General features: G+C 33.8%; 1 protein-coding gene across 3 annotated transcripts in view; it reads left to right on the top strand.

The window, feature by feature from the left end:
* LOC118281944 (restin homolog) overlaps positions 1–22,940 on the top strand; it is a 133,480-nt gene that overhangs the window by 19,438 nt on the left and 91,102 nt on the right. The window contains exon 1 of one of the 3 annotated variants that reach the window (XM_050707541.1): positions 1,063–1,311. The exons of the other annotated variants lie outside the window; for them this stretch is intronic. The gene's annotated coding sequence lies outside the window, so the exon portion shown is untranslated. Of the gene's footprint in view, positions 1–1,062; positions 1,312–22,940 lie in introns of those variants that run through there. 3 annotated transcript variants of the gene reach the window in all.

Here is a 22,940-nt window from a genome sequence, read left to right as displayed (position 1 = left end):
TCCACACTTCTTGACGTCGGTACCTTCAGAGAACAGTTAACTCGTGTTACTGTCGCGTGCGGCTTTATATAAAAACTGCTACAGTTAACGTGGAGAGGGCCCATTACACCATTACCTCAGTTATCTATTATTGCGTATCGTTTCACGATTGCGTTTTTTTTTTTATGTTTTCGTCAAGTTCCGGTTCTTGTTGATTGTTTTGGAAAACTCTTCTATAGAGATTTGTCGAACTGTGAGGTAGGAAGTAAGATTAAAATTGACGAAGTGGTCAGTTTTCGATGAATGAAAATTTTAGTTACTTTAATTCATCATGACTATCAATTATGAGATATATAAGCTGAGTATTGAACCAAATAAATATAAATTCGGTAAATACCGTAGGGCGCACTGTCTTGTTTGCTAATTCTTCGTGCACCCTACGGGCTTCCCTTCCTAGTTGGACGCACGGAAATTAAATCTTCAATTCATAACACAAGATACAAGGAGTTCACCCCTATGTTCCAATCCGCCATGTGTCTGGTAATGACGTCACTCCTCTATTGCATACAAGTACATAAAACAAAAGCGACAAGTGCAGTTATTGTAATGAAGGGTTGAACCCTGCATGTTGTGTAGGGTAACCAGGTTTATCGACATAATATTCCTTGTTGTATGGCAAATAAAGGATTAAACAGTTAGTTCGTTAGACTTGGTAAGTAACATAGTGTAAATTTGACTATATTTCCGTGTGAGACCGTTCGACTACTGTGAGACCGAAAAGGCGATCTTTTAAGCTCAAAGCTTGAACCAAAGTTTATCGCTGAAGCCTCCTTGATTAAACACTTCCATAGTTAATTTGTAGGGTCCATAAATATCGAGAACCTTTGTTGAATGCGTGTTATTTGGTCAACACTGCTTAAAGTGCTCGTGAGTGGGCCACACACGACTCATTTTATTCCAAAGGGTTATATACCACTCAGAAGTATGCGGGATCGTCATAAAAAACCGTCTCATTATCATGGATTCGTGTGGTCGCGCATCGTAGAGCGTTAAGTGTAGACGGGGTCGCCAGACCGATCCGAGTAGCGGCGGAGTGCGCACGCGTGGCGGCCATCTTGCATCAACTGTCACTTGTTATCCCGCGTTCCGTTTAAATTATAACGTTCGGTGTCGCTGTGTGCGCTTATTTCTTAAATCAGCCGAAAAGTGTATTCTGTGACGATTGTGTTTAGTGCAATTTTTATTTATTATAGATAAGAACACTGTGACTGTGCACCGTAGAGTCGTGATCTAACCTGTGGACTTCGTATTTCGGATTTACTTTCTATCGCTGTAAGTGGCCGTTTTATTATATTTAACTCGTTATGAAGTTAGTAGGTAACCGGAGAAAGTCCATCTTTAAGAGATTCAGTTACAATTGTCTACATATCGCGGTATTAGCATATAAAACATTGATTAACAGTAAAACGTTAGAATACGATATTTAATCCTCTTCTTTGTTCATCATTCATTGACGATATCGGTCATTGAATTTAATGAATAAATTAATCGAGAAATGCAAAAGTATTGAGGATATCTGGTGAATGTAGACGTTAAACAATTTGCGCGGAATATTCGACACAGAGTTAATTAATGGCCGCGGTAGGAATAACTACCGAAAGCGACCATTTGTAGCTGAAAACATGAAGGAATTGTATTTATTATCGCGGTAATTGGTAGTAGTATGTACACGACAGGAAACTATGTTATTATCGTGTGTAACGGTTACTTTATGTGTTATTGATTACAAACTTAAACCGACTTTTAATTATGTTTTGCCGTGTGCTGAAAATGACAGCTTGTTTATCTTACCCATTACTTGCGGCATCGTTAAAGTATCTTAAGGCAGGCGGCCATAACAAGTGTGACTATAAATTCATAAAAAAATGTCATTAGGTCTATTTTCATCATGTGCAACGCGCAATATTGATGTTGGATAATTATTATAACTTGAATTTCATAGTCCACAAACGACTATTTTTTTACGTTTTTTAATAAACATTAAAAAAGTCCTTCAACGCTTGACTTCACTCACTACTTATTGGCACGAATACTACATTATTTGGGTTATTGTTAATTACAATGTATTTTTTTTAAATTATGTGTTAGTACGTCACGATGTCTACTCGTCCTTAACTAGATTATGTGTGGTGTAATTGTGGGTTTTCGCTAGGCACTCACCTTTGCTTTCTAACTCTGGTTATGAATATTGTGTTTTATTTACTTCATTTACACTGTGATTGGTTAGTAAACACTGTTGTTTATGAGGAAAAATGTAATAAGCTGGTTTCTAATATGGTTTTGGGTTGTACAGTTTTGGAGAAAACATTGTTATCTCTCTGTATGGGAATGGTATAGAGAAGTACTTAATTTATTATGTGGATACTAGACTACTAGACTACTTTTCCTAGCTTTTTCAGTTTAAGAGATTGAGGTTTGTAGTTAATAACCTACTTATTTACCGGCTTCATTCGGTTTTTCGAAAATTTCTTAGTAGTAGCACGGAATCTGGAATTGTGCCCAGTATATGGCAATAGGCTTACCCCTATAACGGAAATGGTGTATAGTGGGTGTACATTGTATAGCAATTCGGGGTTAAAAGGCGTGATGTTGCAAATTATTTACTAACTTATTTACTACCTAATAAATTACAGTCTAGTTATAAATATGCACTATTTACTTTAAAGTATTGAAGATCGCGTAGGTACAAGTGTAGGTACCTACCTACAGTTACATAGACTGAACTATAAATATTTGCATACCTAAATTTACACTCAATTTACAGCAACTTTTAACAGAACAAAGAGTTTTAAACGTTTTATATTTTTTGCCACAGGGAATGTCCCATTAACGGGTGTGATTCATAGCTGTACATTAAGTAGTGTCATGCGGCATGCCTAGACTGTGTACTTAGGCTACGTAATCATTAGGAATAGATTCTGTTTAAACTAAAAGTTAGAACCAACATTTAGCACTTATAAGTAGTACCTTACTTTGAGAACTATCTACTTTTGAAAAGAAATATTATCCGGCTAATTATTTGGACAGGTGTTTTGCAAAATACTTTTATATAAATATTTGCTAAGTATTCATTCTGAAATGTAACTGTCGCAGAGGACATAGTTGATATCGGATATGAAACCTTTGTTGATCTCTAGATCTTATTTAAACATATTTGTTAGACGGACTATAAGTAGGTAAGTAGACATACATGAATATGACATGTTTTCTAAAAGCTTATTATACGTATGACATCATCAAATTAGCCTTAGGATGGTTTTTAGTAATTAAGAGTCTGACTCTTCCTCTCGTCTCACCTAAGGCGGGAAAAGTCATTGGATGATTTTCCACCTTAAAAAAAAGCCATAAAAGCGTTCACGGCTAAATTCATATAGCCATTCGTCACCACTTTTAGTTTGGTATTTAACATATTGGACGTCGTGGTGGTCACCGGTGACCGATGTTAGTGGAGGATTTACCTTCAACAGTTTTCTATTGGCAGTCAAAGACTTAAAATTACCTTTAATAAATGTAGTCATGCCTGTCTACCTAATCATCAATATCTGCGTCAACTGTTTAACATCTGAAAATTACATTCCACCATTTTTAAAGGTCCTTCACATTGCCTCTGACATACATTTCATATAATCGAGAATATATCCGAAGCACATTAATGTTCGATCATTCAATAGTAAGAATTCGCTATAATAAATTACTGTCATTCACATCGGGCTTGTAAAGAACTTTCTACTGGCGCTCGCGCATCGTGTACGGACTGCCTTTAAATAATTGCTTTCATAACTTTATCGACACACATTAAGGTGTATTCATGTTTTTTTGATCGTATTTTGAGGGTGTTAAAGATAAGTAAGCATTTTTAAGGCCTTAAGTAGAGGTAGATTATAAAGTAGTCGTTAAATGTGGTATTTAATATCATTCCATTACAATTATTACGGTATTCGGTGAGTACACACTTTCAATAAAACAAACTACTGTTTATAATAACAATGCATTGTTTTTACATTTCTCATTTGAAACAAACAACGCACGATGTCATACTAATGTACTTGTTGCGTCCATTGAACACGAATGAAAGAAATATTTACAAACACATTCATTCAGATGCCAATTGTTGACTCTCCAACAATATCGATGCTTACATACAATATTATGCAATGACTTCTAATATTACAAAAATATTTAAAGGCAACATGCAATACTTACTACTTTCTTGAAATAATTAAAATATTATGCCATAAGAATAGTATCACAAAATCATGCGTAATCATGCTTTATTGAAATATTTAATAACACAACACTGACTTAAAACTACACAGGCATGCGACTAAAATTGTTGACTAAACAATTATAACAACCGAGTCTTAGTAGGAATATTCAACTGCCTAGCACACGACGCTCACAGTTCTAACAAAAGATCTTAAAATAGACGCAAACAACATATCAGCAGTTTCCAATAATGAAAAAGAAATAAGCAAAACTTAAAACTAAAATGGCACAATGATTTATAATGCAGCCACGATAGATCACGTTCGGCACGCAACTTGGACGGCGCACGTCAAACGAGATGAACATGATTCGATGACAGACGTTCCAACAGTTACTATGAAGAATGATACAAATAACAATATTTATGTAACGAGTAATGGAACAGTTAGATCTAATGTTACTGCTGATGGAACAACATGCTCTGATTTAGTTGACTTTGAATAAAAAGATACAATGGAATTCAAAACAGATGCTAGTACAGTAAAACTAGCCCACATTACTAAAGGTAATTTCCACACTAACCCTTTTGTGACGTAATGCGTAATTGGTAAAGGAAATGCTTTGACTGGTGGTCACGGTTGCCTGGCCGTACATTAGTACTACTGAACAATTGGTATTTTCGTGGTTAATGCTCAACTAGGAAATCCGTAAACGCACTAAAATTTTATTAACGTGCCTCCTAGTAAAATTAATCTATGAGAAGGTAAAAATTCCACATTTACACTGTATGACTTTAAATCTTTTAGATTGCTTTGAGGAATAACATGATAAAGTTGAACTCTACATTACGTGACGTTACTATTTTAAAATCTTTAGGAATTTCTGATATTAATTGGTAACAACAGCATACCTTTAAATTCATTATCAAATAACTTTTCGACTACGAAAACGACATCAATTTTAATTAACATTTCTCATGTGTATCGGTATGGTTGCGTTTTGCATGCAAACGCTCAATTTGAGATATACCACATGTACCAGAGTTACTAAAATCACGAGGTGAAAGTAAACTATAGAATATATTTTTGTAAGACATTGAATAACTGATAAGACAAGATACATGCACTAAAGATAATGCAAGATAAAGTGACTGTGTAAGTGTGTACACAGCAAATAAAAGACTTTGATAATAACGCAGCGTCGCGTCGGTGAAAGAAGGTTGTCTACAGCTGGAGCTGTATGGACCCTCCACGATGCGAGCCATGCTTATTATTCATTGATTACACATTGATGTTTTGTATCATTAATAATTTTCGATACAAGCGCCGGCGTTTCTTTGTTGATATCAAATAATGAAGTGAGTTTTGTACTTTATTGATCTTAGACGAAATCATTATGAATAGAAAGTCTTCTATAATCTTCAGGGATTTCTTCTGCTCCATCATCTTGTACGGTTTTTGGAGTGTCAATGACCGAGGTCAGTGCTGTACCTTCACTTGTACGTACAATATTTGGTATTCCGATGCGACCGTTGCTTGCGGCATCTATGTGTACCTACTCTCTATAATTTTGTGGCTCCTGAACAATGGTAACGTGGGTAATAATTCACAGTTAAATGGCAGTTTCTTATTGTGTGTTTATGTGTGCGCAGCCATCTGAACACTTGAATAATGAATGAATAAAATGTATACGGAAGTAGAAATTAGAGTACTTTTTTGCAATATTCAGAAAAGCTTTTCTTTTTTCTGAGTTCTGATGGCAACAGACGTAATTTTGTAACTGTAGATGTAAACAACGATTGTTATATGTATGGACTTGTTAAAACAGAGGTCGAACTAGCAGCCGTTCACCGTTCGCTCGTCAACATGCTTCGTTTGACCTCGGCTAGTGTTGTTACTTCAATTGTTCGCAAACCACCGGACATGGAGAGGAAACCTAAGTTTATTGTTCTTTATTCATCTAAACTAGTGTATTAATTGTTTGTTTATTTGCATTCAATACATTCTTTGCGTGGAATCTGATTGTCTTCAAGAAAAATGTAATGTGCCTCAAATGCTAATGCTATGATTGTTTCATACATAATTTTTTTTATTAACTCAAAGAAATTTTCTCTTCCGCAAAATAAAGTAAATGACTAGCTGCAAAAAATCATGTTTCAGATTTGGTTTAGACACATACAGGTACTGTGATTTTATTGAACTAAAAATGTTGATAAATCAACACAATAGATTTAATTAAAATGCACTCAAAGCTTTTAAATTGCAGTCGGTTTGTAAATGTGATAGTGTAATCTGTCCATGTTGTTGGTGTTCTACTTTTATTCATCGTACTAAGTGCTTGTAACCGAACAATCTGAATTCATAACAGTTTGTTAGAACATTTTGAATACCGTATTTATATATTTTTGTCCCACAATTACCATAGGCATTGGCATATAATTTAAACTAGCGAAGATTTGCACTACCATCTTTCACCTTTATTTTCCCATAAAGGATCTTATCATGGGGTCTGTTTTGAATGCGTGCATTATATTCCATCGTCCATTGAAATCAATGAGTTGCATCCGCGGACGCATCTTACGATATGCCGTTATGTGAGACCCGTCGGCGTCGACGAGACTTGTTAGGGCAAGATATGTGAGCTGAATAGGCCGCCGTCATATAAATATCTTCATTTAATACCATGGCTTCGTTAGAATCTCTAATTATTTTCATTTCAATATTCATTATTCTTTATTTTCTTCTTATGTTTGCTTAGATGCTTTGAAGTAATATTTTCAAATCTACAGCTGGAATTTAAAACTATGTTTGAGACAAATTCCTCGTCTCTAAAGGTCTTTAAATATCTTACAATGTCGTGTTGTTCACTTTTGCATCACACTATTATCTAAGCTTTAACTCTATTAAAATTCGCGTACTCTTACTGGTTTCTAAAGTAATTGATTATTCTTGCTATTGCTTACTTTGTTATTTATGTTTTGTTGAGAAATGTTGGCTGTTGCACCAGCAGGTGCACACGACGGTTTTATCTAAAGAAATATTTATTGTGTATTTGCTTTTAGTTGAGAATTCACACACATCTTCATTTGCATACTGGGATAAAGTCTCATGTTCTTTATTAATTTTAGCTTTGCTAGCTACGCTTGAATCTTCATTTTTATTCTCTTTACTATCATGTTCTTCAATGAGTAAACGTTTATCTGAACCTTGATTACAAACACGTTTGTAATCTTAATTTGAACTCTAATTAACATGTTCCCTGTTAAAATCAACATGTGAGTGTGTTTCAATTCCTAAACAATCCTTGTATTCTGGAACCTTAATACTGTGATCGGTTTCCCTAGTTTATCGTAGTGTTGCGTGCCATTACGAGGCTCGTTCGTTCCAACCTCGCCTTGGTTCACTGCTCTGGTGTAGAAATCGTCAGATATGTACGCAATTATATCTATGTCCATTTCGTTTTTAGGGTTCCGTAGCCAAATGGCAAAAAACGGAACCCTTATAGATTCGTCATGTCTGTCTGTCCGTCCGTCCGTATGTCACAGCCATTTATTTCCGAAACTGTTGGGCCTACATAGTTGAAACTTTGTAGGTTGATGTATTTGGATAACCGCTATTCGAATTTTGAATAAAAATTATTAAATTTAAAAATTACATGGAACTGATTTAAAAAAAATTTTTTTCAGCTAACATATCCGTGATGGGTGTCTATGGATAGGTCTTTAAAAAAGACATTAAGGTTCCTAAAACCATTTTTAGTCAAAATCAATCGTTTGAAAGTTAGACGCCTCCAAAGTGGAAAAATTAGTGTCCCCCCCCCTCTCTAACTATTAAAATAAGAGAGTGAGGAATCTAAAAAAAATATATATGCGGTAGATTTCAATGGAAACTAACAACGAAAATTGGTTTGAACGAGATATCATTATTAGTTTTTAAGAAATAAAACATTTTCAAAAACCGCAAATATAACTTTGTTCATACAAACACTATGCAAAACCAAGTTATTTTTTAACTTTGATATTATGTCATCTACTTGCTGCTACGGAACCCTTCATGGGCGAGTCCGACTCGCTCTTGGCCAGTTTTTATTATTGTTATATGGTATTTTGGTGAATTTATTATTGCTGTGATATTTGACTGGCCTTAGATATGTTATTTAAGTAGTGGACAATTTTACTGTTTCAAAGTATTCGTATATTACCCTAAGCTACAAAGGATATCAAACAAGAATTTCTTTCCAAAAATTAGTGTCTTCAAGTTTGTTGTCAGTTGTCAAGTCAGTCTGTCAATTATAAGATCACGAGTTGACAATGAACAGTTTGCAATATGATTTACAGCAGATTCTGATGTCATTGAATATATTTTTAGTCATCTAAATTGACACTTAATAAGATCGATGATAAGTGAAACTTTTTGTGAAACTATTGTTTATCTGGGTAAAAAATTAATAAGTGATATACTATTGAATATCGTGCTTACAAGACTACTTAATTATTAAGTAAAGATGATTTGAGACATGGATTTTGTATATTTGTAACCAAAAATCTTCTTGTTTTAAAACAATAATTACTAACTAGTATTAGATTCTGACTCTTCCAGTCACAACTTAACTTACTATTCTTTTTATTTTTGTACATCTATCTTGTTAGTTTCATCCATTTAAACATAACATCCCTTTACAAATATAAAATATAAAAATAGCAATTCAGCACCTTTCAATAATATAGACGCCAATTTCACTAGTAGACACGAACTCCTAATTAACCCACGTCGGTATAAGGATGAACAAAGGGATGTGCAAAGGGCATATGATACAGTTATCTATACTAAGTACGCAGGTGGAAGACAATGTCTTTTTTACATCTTATAAGCTGCAGGTGCCTTTATAGCCTTTCTTTCGACATGAAGGGTTAATAGGCATTTCTAAAGACGATGTAGTATTTATAAATGTTAAACACCTTGCTGTCAGAATGTATGAATTGTTGTTGCATTCCTTCATAAAATAAGTTAAATGTTAACTCATTTTGTTACCAAAATGTGCGTGCAATTCTATAAATAAAGTGACAGGGAATCAATGAGCACTGATACTAAGTCTGCATGATTTGTTGATCTATTAAAAATATTAGAATTACGTATTGAGTGTTCTATATTAATTAATTCAGTGGTGATGTCAGTTTTATAATATATGGTGATTTTTGCTATAACATTGCGGTTGCCCCATTTAAAAGTATCATTCGAAATGACCCTTTTATGTTTATATACGTGTATGTACATACTAGTGATTCACAATATTACCTTTAATTCTCACATGATAATATGAATTAGGTACCTATTTGATTCTACATTTTTGGGCACGTGTGTAATAAGGAAAACTAAAATATTTTCCTTTATATTTTATCAAATATGTTAACCACACGCGAATAAATACACAGGTTACAATAATGACGTCTTTTAAATAATTTAATATTACATTCACCTCTTGTTCTACTAATATTTTAGATTAACATTTATTTTTTGTGAAATTTTATGATATAAGTTTCAATTTAAAACTTTGTATCAAATCTGAGGGTGAAGATCCTGCTTGTTAGCTGCTAAAGTTTCAGTATTATACACGATTAGTTAATTTTTAAGAAGGCCCATTTCAAACATTGGTTATCGTTTCAAAACTATTAAGTAGGTCAGTTACCACTTGAAAATAATCACAGAGAAAGGAGTTACTGGGTTTACCGAAGAGTTGCAATAAAAGGCGAAAGGTTTTGACCCGAGCGGTTTTGTAATAATAGGTAAGTGCATAATAAACTGTAAACAAAGATTACACGGATGGCGCCGTGCTGCAAATAAAAATATCAGTTGAATTGGCAAGAGCAATTGCAAATAGAGACGATTTGTGGGTCACGATATTCGAGTTTACTGTATTTGTTAGTACCGGTGATCAAATAGTGACACATCATTCTATCGATGACCAAATAGAAGCAGACACCGATATCTTTAATACTTAATATGAAGATAAAAAAGTCTTTTACAGATTAATCAATTATAAATTCATATTCTCTAAAGTTAATCTGAATGTTTTGTAACAAGCTAATCTAGACGCAGAGGTGCGGTTCTATCGTTTATGAGATTAGATCAATAGATCATAATGATGTCGTAAAGATTATGACAAGGTGATCGCCTGATCAGTTTCCAGTTCAGTTGACATATTGACCGCGTCATTAAATTAGCTGATTTTATAGATGAGTAAACAGCGATTATTTTCGTAATGTTTGGATGAGATAAGACATTACTCGTATATACATACCGTACAGTTTTTGTTGAGGTTGAAAATCATCCAATGACTTCTCCCACATTGGGCACAGCAAGAGTGTCAGACTCTTATTGACTTAAAACCACCCCGTTCCTACTCTTGCTTTTTGAGCCGGAGCCCCGGTAAACCCACTAAATAGTTCGTAACTCCAGATTATATGTACATAAATTTAGTATACATAAAATAAATACAACACCATAATTAGTAGCAAAACATTCCCAGACCGATCACAACACAAGCGGATCTCACAACAGGATACAAAGAACGTGATGAAAATGAAAATTGTGATTGTTCGCACTAAGAGAGTACTCGTACGACAACACAATACGTAAACAATTTAATTGACGAAGAAAGTTGATGGTGGTGGAGACACACACTTTCCTAGCGAGACAACCGTGACCTACCCAAACAGCCGCTCGGTTACAACGACAGATTGTTATCTCGTGTTCTCGAGATTGGTGACAGTAATTTGACGGGTTGTACGTTTGTTGTCACAATATTGGACTCTGAAGCTATATTTGGTGGACTAGTTGGGTTTGGTGGTCTAGTTGACAGAACAAGTGCGAGTAATTTAATTTATAAAGAAGGATGCTTTTTTAAACATGGCTAGGATTCTCTCCTGAGTCGTGGGTGCGTTTAAAAACATACAAGTTCACACAATTTGTGGATCACACAAAGAGTTGTTGGACGATTGCAGAATCGAACCCCCTACACGTTGCACGGCTCTGGCTGAGTACCCAGCCACTGCCCCAACCGTGTAGTCAGAGTTAAGTTATGTTTAAAGGCATGAAGATTATTTTATCGTTGTGATTGAAACCTATAAACACACCTATAGGATTTTCCTACATACGTTTCAACTTTAAGTCTAATTGTTTCATGGTAAGTCCACTTCCTCATTCATTAGATTGGTCAGCCATTGTACTAAACGCTAAGCTGTGTCTAACAACGTGGAACTTTTCCGGAAAATCTTGTCACATGATCAGAGACGATAATGAATATGTACCGGTGAAAACTCTCCACTAAGTGGCCGTTGTCGAGTCAGTACGATAGAGAAATTATTGCTAGTGGGGGGTGTTTGAAAATTCTTTAACTAATTAGTAGTAGTATGTTCAGACATAATATTTATAGGTATTATTTATAGGAACACGACCACATCATTTAACAATGCAGAGACTGAATATTTAAAATGCAGTTTGTGACTTTTGACTACACTTTTTGTAATTTCTTTGATAAAAAAGGTAATTTAAAAAACTACCCGACTGCGTTTCTTTATAATATTTAAATGAAAAATCCCTAAAACAAGACGTTTCGTAAAATTAAGTCGGGAATTCTTTATGGACTTAGTGAGGGCACACTTACCTGGCTTTCTAGAATGGGTCACTGCTTCAATTTTACGATGACTTTCTTGTGGGATTTTTCATTTAAATATTATAAAGAAACGCAGTCTTTTCCGGAAAATTACCTTTTTTATTTTATGGTCTTTTAGATTATTTATATATTTTGATATATATCTAGTGTCACTCTCACAGTAAATACAAATCAAACGACCCCTATCAAGCGGAAATCCATCAAGTCGTTGAGGCTAGACGAGTGAGAAATATTCGAACTTGGCGCCAAAAATCCGCCATTTTGTTTTTTTAATATTTATTTATTAAAAAAATATGCATAATTTTACAGCTTAAGCCAATACATTATACAGTTAAAGATAAAATAAAATAGTACAATAATCTTAATTACTTAAAACTAATACATACATCAGTCATCCATCTTCTCACAAAATCTTAAACATTCATGACATACATCCTTCCATCTCGCTGCGAACAAATCACACTCTGGTGCGGACGTCAAGAGAGCATTGATCATCGTCAATGCACGAACGAGTGGAGAATTTGCATGCGCGACTGTTCGGGCTGCCGGCACAGCCAGTAATGGGTGCTTGCGCGGCCTAAGCTGATGTTTTAGCACTGCCGGCACAAACAACCGTACCACCTGCGCCACCAGCTCGGCTATTATTTTGATATATCCAGTGTCACTCTCACAGTAAATACGAATCTAACGACACCTCTCAAGTCAAAATCCATCAAGCCGTTTAGGCTAGAGAGTGAGAAATATTCGAATTTGGCGCCAAAAATCCGCCATTTTGTTTTTTTAATATTTTGATATATCCAGTGTCACTCTCACAGTAAATACGAATCTAACGACACCTCTTAAGCCAAAATCCATAAAGCCGTTTAGGCTGGAGAGCGTGCCAAAACAATTATACATACATACATACATACATACATACTCTCGAAAAACATAACCCTCCTTCTGGCGCAGTCGGGTAAAAATATTCTTTTGACTCACACGATTGAAAGCAAAATTCTAACAAAAGCTAACTATTACGAGAAAGTAAAACGAATGTATTGGTTTTATTTCCATCCATTACACTTGTACGTATTTTCTCGCACTACTTGTTATAACTACTATTCCTACCACGTCCATGTCCAATATGAATTTTGTTTGTGAATGCAAATTGGTTTTGATTTGATTTGTGGTGTGCAAAAGCGTTGTGGTAACTTTCTTAACATTATCGATTTTTAACTTTATTAGTAACGATTGTAAACATGGGTGAAATCGTAATCGATTGAAATATTTTCGAATTAATCGGTACTATAGTGGTGTTGGTGATTTGGTATGGTTTCCTTCCGTTCTTTCTCTTGGGTTTTTACTTCTAATAAATTGATACTAGAACTAAATGTAATTAAGATTTGTTTTATTTATAAATGATAAATGAGATTTATTTTGCTACTAGGTTATAAAATAACACTTTTACGGACATCAATCTCTTAACTAACTAGTTGAGGCCGGCTTTGTGGAAAATAGGCTTTTGGTTGTCGAGTAATGGATTGAGAGAAAATATAATTACTGCTGACTGTAAGTGAGTATTATTCTATGATGCAAAATTGTGTTTAAAATATAACTTACATAGTAATTAATGTGCCTATCAACGTGACGTCATCAATATGTTCATACGTTGTAATCAGTGGCAGCCGGCAATTGTTTCCTTCATTTCATTAGGTATATTAAATAATCGATATATTGGTTCCCATGTTAATATTTATTACGTCAGCCACATGATATAAACATAAGTAGTCGATTCTCGATTCATTTCCTTCGAATTTTGCATCAGAACATATTACATTTTTAAAGCTACGCTTAGTACTGTAAATACTACTTGGATGAAAAATGTAATGGGAAGGTACTCCTGAGTCTGCCTGAGATACAGGCATTTCCTAGTAAAGGAGACAGAGCTTGATGTTATTTGAATGTTGGTATAGAAATAAAGTATTATTGTTATAAGAGTAGCTAATTCAACATTAAATCGTTCCATATAATAATGGATGCTACTCTGTGGTCCTAGTACCTAGACCACTAATCACAAAGTGAAAACCTTTTTTCAAAGAAATATTATGATATTACAATTTCAACATCTGTACTATCTACATAATCAACCACATTCCTATGTACGTAACTACGTGACAATTAATTAATTGCTGTCATATTAGCTGATTAAGTAAAAATCTTAAAAGATAAAGTACCTAGTTATCGTAATTCTAAAAAATCATTTCTTCTAGTTTAGTCCTATCAGCGATAAGATGGTTTCATGTAATGCTATCTCGGAATTTTGAATTATTTAGTAATGAAACTGGTAATTGCAGAAGCGATAGCTTCTATGGACTTTCTTACTAGTTCTTCTCCATTCAAAGCTAAACTTTGGAACGACAAACTAGCTTCACTGATGGACAATTCAGTTTAACGTTTCAAAAGTGCCTAACTACGGATTAATTGAAATAAATGCTTTGACTTTGACTTCGACAGAATTTTCCTACTATGAGCCATGCATTCTTCGCGCTTATTAGGTTGGCTCACCCAAGAAAGTAGACAAAATAAAATGATAAAGGGAACTCTCATATAGCTAAATCTTTTAATTTTCTGCATAAAATATTATGTATAAACAAACTTATCTTTTACAATATATGCATTGCATTCCCCTATATACGTATTTCGACTACTAATAGACCGTCAAGAAATGTCACCGATACCAAGAAAAGACATTATTCACCAGATTATTCCTACGACAGAGACACAGAACTGTCGATCGATGCATTTTACCGACCAATAAGTATAAGTATATGTAAATTATGTAAATTCAACAGATAACGAGCAACGGTAACTAGTTTTCAGGTTAAGTGGCTAATTGCCTTGTTAATTGTGTAGCTTATAAATCCGGTATTGACGACACACGCGACTGATACAAAGTCTTGTATAAGAACTTCGGTAGTGACAATATTATTATCACATATTGTTACTTAATTAAAATATGTTTTAAATTAAAATAGAAAACAGGATTTCAGAAACAAGACAAACATTAATTAATTAAAAATAATACTAATAGTATAGAGAAAAGCTCGACTAGTTTCGAGTTACAGAGGTACTCTTTATTATGAGCAGCGTGCGCAACTCGGCGACGACGTCTAGTACGTCGTACTAGTTATAGTAGAGCTTTTCTCCATTTGTAATACGTGAATAAACCGTCATTTTTAGTTAATTTAATATGAGTATAGTTATTATAAAAAGAAACATAATTACAGTACTACAGCAATTTATGTATACATAATTGTAAAAAATATTACAATTCCGCTTTTAATTCTACTTACAAAATGACAATAAATGAAAATACTATTTCGAAATAATGTCAAATAAAAAGTAAGACACAGAAACGATTGATACAACACAATAAACCAACTAAGTGGAGCATGATCGACAAACCATGAATTTCAGCTCCGCTGGCGTTCTCTCGTAGCTAAATAAACGTTTCGAAGAAAATCCCAATAAACAATCTATTTACTTTTTTATTCTAAGTGATAGACCAGTAACTTTTGCTGCTGTGCACTATTGGGCTTTGGGAGTGTGTCGCTTAAGAGGACTTACTGTAATGTCCATGTTTGGCAGGTGAGGTCAGGTTTAGGTTTATCACAGAGTGCTGCTGCCGATATGAGTAGAATATGCAATCCCTTAAACAATGATGACATTCACAAGTAGAGTAATGACGGTGATAAATGTATTCTATTCAACTGTAACAGCTACTAAAGCTTAAAAAACTAAGCTACCAAAAACAAGTGAAATATAATAAACGGTTTGCTACGGGCCATATTGATACAAAAAGCCGATTTTTATCACAACAGGGTCGACGACAACTCGGTCAATGAACTTGTCAAACCGTAACTAATTCGAATGTAATAAATCGTTTTACATCAACCGATTCACAAAATTAAGTTATGTCATTTCACGGGTTTAAATGAATGTACAGTTAATACATTTAAATTGCACTTCATTTAAATGTTATGTAAAGCAATTTAGTTGAACAAATGTTTAATACATCAATCAGTGAAACCTATTATGTCTCTTAATAGGTCGTCTAGAATTTTACTTGATACTTAAAGTTGACGATGTAAATAGAAGATCGTAAATTAGCTTAAAACAACCAGAAAAAGGAAGGCAGTGTGAAATTCTAACACCTAGTTGTCTTTTTAAACTTTTCAGTCTGTCTCGTTTGTGGTTTTTAGTGAGATTGTGTGAGAGAGTGAAAGAGGTTTGGAATTTGCTGCAGTAACACAGATTTTGGAATTGTTTACGGTCAAAGTAAGTTGTACCTACTTAATAATAAGTTGGTTTTGAGGGTGCTTTTCCATCAGAGATTTCCTATGTAGCTATGCTACAAAAATGTAATAAAACTAAGCTGTGAAACTATGTGACCGTTTCCACTGATACAAAGCTATGTAGGTGTGCGAGGAATGCACAGCTCGAGTATGCTGAACGCATCCACAGCAATGTAGCATAGCACATCCCTGGTGGAAAAGTAAGTATATCGAACTGATTAAAATATTTTGATTAATACTTCTTAGAGCAAGCTTCTTAGGAAATCTCTTATGGTTATTTTGTTTCTGTAAGTAATTCGTATTGACATTAGTGTCAATTAACAAAGAGAAACTGGTCTATGGGAAATACAAATAAATATGAACTTTCTAGTTTCGTTAGTTCACCATGAATGGTAATTAAACGCGAAATATATTTAGCAAATGTTCGCGAAATCAATTCGTCGGTACTTAAAAGATTCCTCTGTGCAAAACTAACGAATGGCAATTAAATTAAATCACCGATTTCACTGAGATCGGTGTTACAGAATAGTCTAAAAGTTAAATGTTAACAATAATGTAGAGACTCACTATACAGACCTCTGCCCTTTTACTCCCTTGGTCTGTCTTAAAGGGCATAATGGAATTGTGTTACACGTACAAAATATTAAAACAGAATAAAATTTACTTTAAATAAAATTCTCTTACATTTTACAATAATTATTATTTTTATTTTATTTTTTGCTTTTACAATCTTAAGTAAGAGTAAACAGAGATATGCTTCTCGTAGATTTTAAGGATTGCTGAAAAAATATGATTTTTTCCTAATTGCGCCGGTATTTCGCTCACAGTGAAGTGAAGGGAATCTAGGGTTTATAAACGGTGTCTTGTAGTAACTTATTATATTTAAGTTAGATATTATTAAGTAGCATTCTGATCTAATCTTCAGGCCTCAGTAGTAAACAAATCAGCGATCCTGCAACAAAATCCTTCCAATATCATAATTTATGTAATGTAAATGTCTTAATCAAACGGTACAGCGTACTGCAATAAATTGTCTACTGTATAAAATATACAATACTTTGGCAGGTCACCTTGTACAGACCTTGATCCAGTAGTGTTATGCATTCCGTTCTAAGTGCATAATAAATGGATTTGTTACTAAGCTAGCACTTAATCATAATCTTACAGTCATTTATCAGTTGTTTTACAGATGATAAACAAATATATATTTTATTTCAGATAAACAATGGTTAATTGTTTGGTTATAAGTATTAACACGGAAATATTTTATAGTATACAGACCTACTTAACTTTATGTGTATAAAGTCAGTCTTCCGGAAAAATATTCCTTAAACTATGTTTACTAGCCTTTTTTGCACTTACTGTTAGTTCCATTATTTAAAAAGACGAGCCTAAAAGTAAAACATAATTTTAGAATAAGACAGCGACCAATTATATTATATTATTGTATTAAAATAATTATTGTATAGTATAAAATCGTGTAATAAAGATGGTATAAAATTATTGGATACCTATGTCAGGATTTAAACTAGACTTCTTACTCAATAGGTGTTGACGTTAACCGTCACTTAGCGGAGCATTTGCTTTTAACAACTTTACTAATGACGAAATATTTTAAGGTAAGCTGAATAGACTACCTTCCATTGTATATTACACAACTAACTATGTACATATTTAACGACTTATTCTCACTTAACTTATAACAAAGACATTACATGCTACACACACGAAGTAATGACATCGTTGTAATTTGTTCAAATTATAAACAAAACAACATCAACATACCTTTTGTTTAAAAACACATTGTTTTCTTGTGTTACACGCATAATTTATGAAAGTGGAAACACAAAGGTTTAGAGAAAAAATATGTAGGTATGTATTTTACCTAGGCGTGATAATATGATTTTTTTATTTTTTTATTTAAATCTCGAATTTAAAACTGTCCTTAGTTGAATTTTCTTAGAAAACTTATCTTATTATCGCCTCACAGCAACAGAACATAGCTAAAAAAATATAAATAAAATACAAATGACTTAAAAAACAATACGGTACACATATTATACTCATTACTCTCGAAATGATGGCCTCAGAATGATGCAACAATAGAATCCAAATAGTAAGGTTCAAATGTAACGAAGCATATCGGTATTTGGAGAAAGTGAACTATTTCGAACAAACAATAATTCTTTACTTTTTCTATGTAACTAATGTCTAGACGAGGTACTGATATGGAGGTTTTTACGATAATTTCATCACTCATTACTCGTTGTCTCGAAAATACTAAGGGGAGAAATTTTTAAAAGGATGTGTTAAAGTTTGATAAAATATTGAATATCTTAATGTTTTAGAAAAGGTCTTATAATATTGTTAAATGTTTTAAGCACATAAATTAGTCAGTTAAAGTAGATAAAGTTTACGTGTTTGAAGACTCTCATAAATGTATGATGATAATGAAATAAATAAAATGTATTTACTAAATGTAAAGAACCCCTTACTAAGTTTCCAAACGGGTTTATTATACTTAAAACTAAGCAAAGGAAAGGATACATTTAATTCTTTTACACGAATGATGAATCACAATTAATAGTTCTGCATTAAGCGCCTCTGTACTTAGATCGAACGTCATCAACAGGTATTTCTAAGCACGTCAATTTCAAGAAAACATCAGAACAATTAATTTTATGTCATTCAAAATATTATAGCCCTTTTTTATTGATTTATATTTTTATTTTATTATCATCACCAATCACATCACATCATCCAATCTTCTCGTATTCTTACTGACTAAAATCCACCCTGTTCTTTTTCTGCTTTGAGCCGGATCCCCGGTAACCTGTTACGTTGCCCGCAGCACCAGAAAATTAATTATAGTCCTAAACGTGATGACTGTTGATGAAGCGAAAGAGGTATGTAAGATTCGTAACAATTGGCGTTCCATTTGCTCTGCCTATAATCACGGGAGACGTGCGTGAGGTTATATATGTATGCGTCTTTAAGAAGGTTAGCCCTCATCCATACTAGTCTTAAGTCGTTAAAGAGTCTAAAAGAAGGTTAGAAGTCCTTAAGTTAACTGATGGTGAAACGAAGACCGCACACGGTCTCCCAATGGTTGCAATGCCAGGTGACACCTGCAAACTATTCAAATATGGCGGCGCACATCAGCTGCTTACCAATGACCAGCTGATATCAATCATTCACAGCACAGTTTCGCAACTTAATTGGTATTAATCATTACAAGTATTGTTGCGATAGCAATGTTAATGGTCATGGGGAATTCTTGTTTGATAGATTTGTTTCTGGTGGTAAAAGAAACAAAGTGAGGATAGAAGTAATTTAATAACTGCCCTATACAGAGACCTTTTCCGACCACCACCGAAAAAAGCTCTATGTTTGGTACTGGTCGGAAACGGGCTGAGGATGATGTTGACATGATCCTGTTATTATACTTATTAATATTAAATATGAGGCTTAAAGATGGCGTCCCTATATTAAATGTTTTGCTATGTATGGCTATGACACATCCAAATTAAAATAGGTGTTGTTTTTATTTTTACATACTATAGAATTATTCAAAATCCAAATAAATACACGAGAGTGCCTATTAATGGGAAGCAAAATTAATGACTAACCAATATTTACGCGGCACATTGTCTTCAGACCTTGAGATACATGGTGTTACAAAATATATGAGGTAACGCCACAGGGTGCTCTAAATCATCCACTTGATTTGAATACAATGCTCGTTACGTTTAAACCTGTCTTGTGCTTAGCTCTAAACATTTCGTAAAGTGCCTCCTGTAACTATTATGTTGCATGTGTTAAACTCGTTCCGATGTGTGTTATGTCAAGAATATTGTTTCAACTTTAAGTACTTTGTAATCTATTGCATTACATCTTGTAATGTGAATCATTTTATGTAGATTTATTATTTTTGCTTTGTTTATTGACAGTATTTTTATTCATTCACTAGCTGGCCTTTTTTGTCATTTTTTTTTCTCACCGTTTAAACCAAACACAAATAATTAAAGACCAAAATTTGCCAAATCGGTCCAGCAGTTCTTGAGTTTTACCGAGATTAACAAACAGCAATTGATTTTTATCCATGTAGGATATGAGGTAACTACATAAAAAAAGTATATAAGACTTCTCTTAATTTCAAAAGTGCGAGTATTGTTTAATAAGTTTTTATGCATTATTTTCATGCTCCAATTACAATTCCTAGAAATATGGGAATGAATTAAATTATTCCCATGTAATATTAATACTATAGCATTACAAATTGTAACCGGCATTGGTTTACTCATTTCTAGGAAAATTGTTTTGTTGACATAAACATTATTGACGAAACTATATTATGGTTTGAAAACAAGTTTGTTTTGAATAGGTAGGTAGTCTTACTTATTTAAACTAATACATTATTTTACATAAAGCAATTGATTAACAAATAGCGCATTATATTAATTAAAAATTATTGTTTACTGACGTAAATTAATGGAGAAAAGCTCTATTAGTTTCGAGTCACAGAGGGACTCTTCATCATGAGCAGCATGCGCAGACGTCGCGATGATCATTGACGTGATTTTTAGTTAATTTAGTATGTCTCACTATAGTTATTATAAAAATACAGCACATTTCCTTTGACAGTGTTTAATACTAGTTTAACGCATACTTTCGTCATTTTCCTAGACAACACACTCCGCGGAACTAACTTAAAATTTAATTGCCTACTAGTAATAAAACAGTAGACACGATAAGTTTCAGTTACGTGAGTTACAGGAACACGTCAAAGTAGGAAAACAATAAAGTTCTAAAACTATGATACGCTATCAGTATCAAATAACATCGTGTTACGCTATTTATTCCAAGAAAATAGCAGCAGTGGATATACTTATTGTACACTCACTCTTTACCAAATCCATTGTTAGTATCATAGTAATAGGATACAAAGTTATATTGCAGTAAATGCCGAATTAAAATGTCCGAATTAATTATTATGTTTTTCGGCTTACTCACGTCATTCTTTGATTGTTGATTTTGGCATGTTTTACATCGACTAGGACGGCGCTCATCGCAGTGTCAAATATACTAGAAGCTCATATAATAATTTTCATGAGCAGCAATCCGCGACACACGAAGCGGCGACTGTCGCATTACTACATTAAAATGTCCGACTTGAACATTTAGATTTAAATTAATTCGCTCTCCATTTGATGGAACTCAACTAGTCAAAAAGTGAGTTAATTGTCATATACATTAAATGCACCTCTTTACTAGGGTTCTGACTCGAAGAGCAGGAGTAGCAACGGGGAGGTTTTTTAGTTAGTAAGAGACACTCCCTATTGCCTGGCCTAAGGCTGGAGAAGCCATTGGATGATTTCCCCCTTTAAACAAACCTAACCGTTTAGGCTCATTATAGACGCCAAATAAATATAGCATAACAAGTACAAGAAAATAAACGATAGTAACAAATAACAATAGGACGGATGCATTTCCTGCAATGCACGATGTATGCAGGAGCTCACAGCTTCGTAGAACGTCATACAATTTGAATGCATAAGTGAAGCTTAGTACTGAGAAGTAGTGTCGATGTGATCAGGATGACATCGATGAGTTTTACTTTGTATTTTATTATTGCTCATTGTTATTTCGGTTGTTGATTTATTTTTATTACTTTTATTTGATAGTTTCGATGTCTATTGTACTGAAAACGAGTAAGTATTTTGAGGAAAATCAGGCGTGTCAAATTGAATTGAATGACTCTACTTAAATTAAAAACGTGTGCTTCAACTTGGTTTGTTTTTTCAGAATTTAGAATTGCAAATGGCCAATATGTATTATAGCATTATAAATTTTTCATTTTTGCATAAAAATATAGCATTGAAGCGCAGATCTCTAATAACAGCTTACTTTTACCACACACAAGGGATTTAAATAAAACTGGTAATAATGCTAGTGTCCAATATCATTGCGGTCACTGTAAGTGCAATCTGCAATTGATACGTTACAACAATGAGAACTCCGGTCCTTATTCTCACGGGGATAGTTTTATGAGAATTGCATTAGGAAAGGCGACTTGTTGGTACTTTGAGACTACCTACAGGTTGAAATGCTTCAAAGCAAGGAAAATAATTTACTTATTTGTAATGATGATTCAATTATTTATTGATATTCCTAATAAATCTACCTACTTAAGTCTGACAATTGCCTGCAGCTTTCTCACTAACGAACCAATAGGTATCCTGACAACAAAAACCGTTCTATTTTTTTTTTTGTAACAAATTGGAACTCGGTACGGTTTAACAAAAAATATTGCAGATACTTACTCACTCACAAACAGATGTTTTTGTGCTGCCGTTCTTAGCTTCTTGGTTGCCTATCACCTGTGATACGTTGACCTATTGACGAGTTACACGTGCGGTGCTGTGTGCGGTGCAAGTTGACGAACCACTTCTCTTTTGATTCGCCGTGACCGCTATTTGAAATGTGCTGGCCATAACGCCAGCGAGCGAGTAGCGCGATCTTTTAGGTTCCTTCCGCAAATCAACGTATTATAGTTACAGAGATGAATAAACTTGTCTAGTTCTAAGCAGTCCCACTGCTGGTCCAAATATCTCTTCTCACACCTCATAAAACAGATTAGAAGCGAGAACCACGCTTAGTAATTACAATTTCAGACTGATATTTGATTTA

This window comes from Spodoptera frugiperda, chromosome 31, assembly GCF_023101765.2.
Source record: "Spodoptera frugiperda isolate SF20-4 chromosome 31, AGI-APGP_CSIRO_Sfru_2.0, whole genome shotgun sequence".
NCBI classification, from domain to species: domain Eukaryota; kingdom Metazoa; phylum Arthropoda; class Insecta; order Lepidoptera; family Noctuidae; genus Spodoptera; species Spodoptera frugiperda.
The sequence above is the reverse complement of the archived record's forward strand: the minus strand, read 5'-3'. Positions and strand labels throughout refer to the sequence as shown.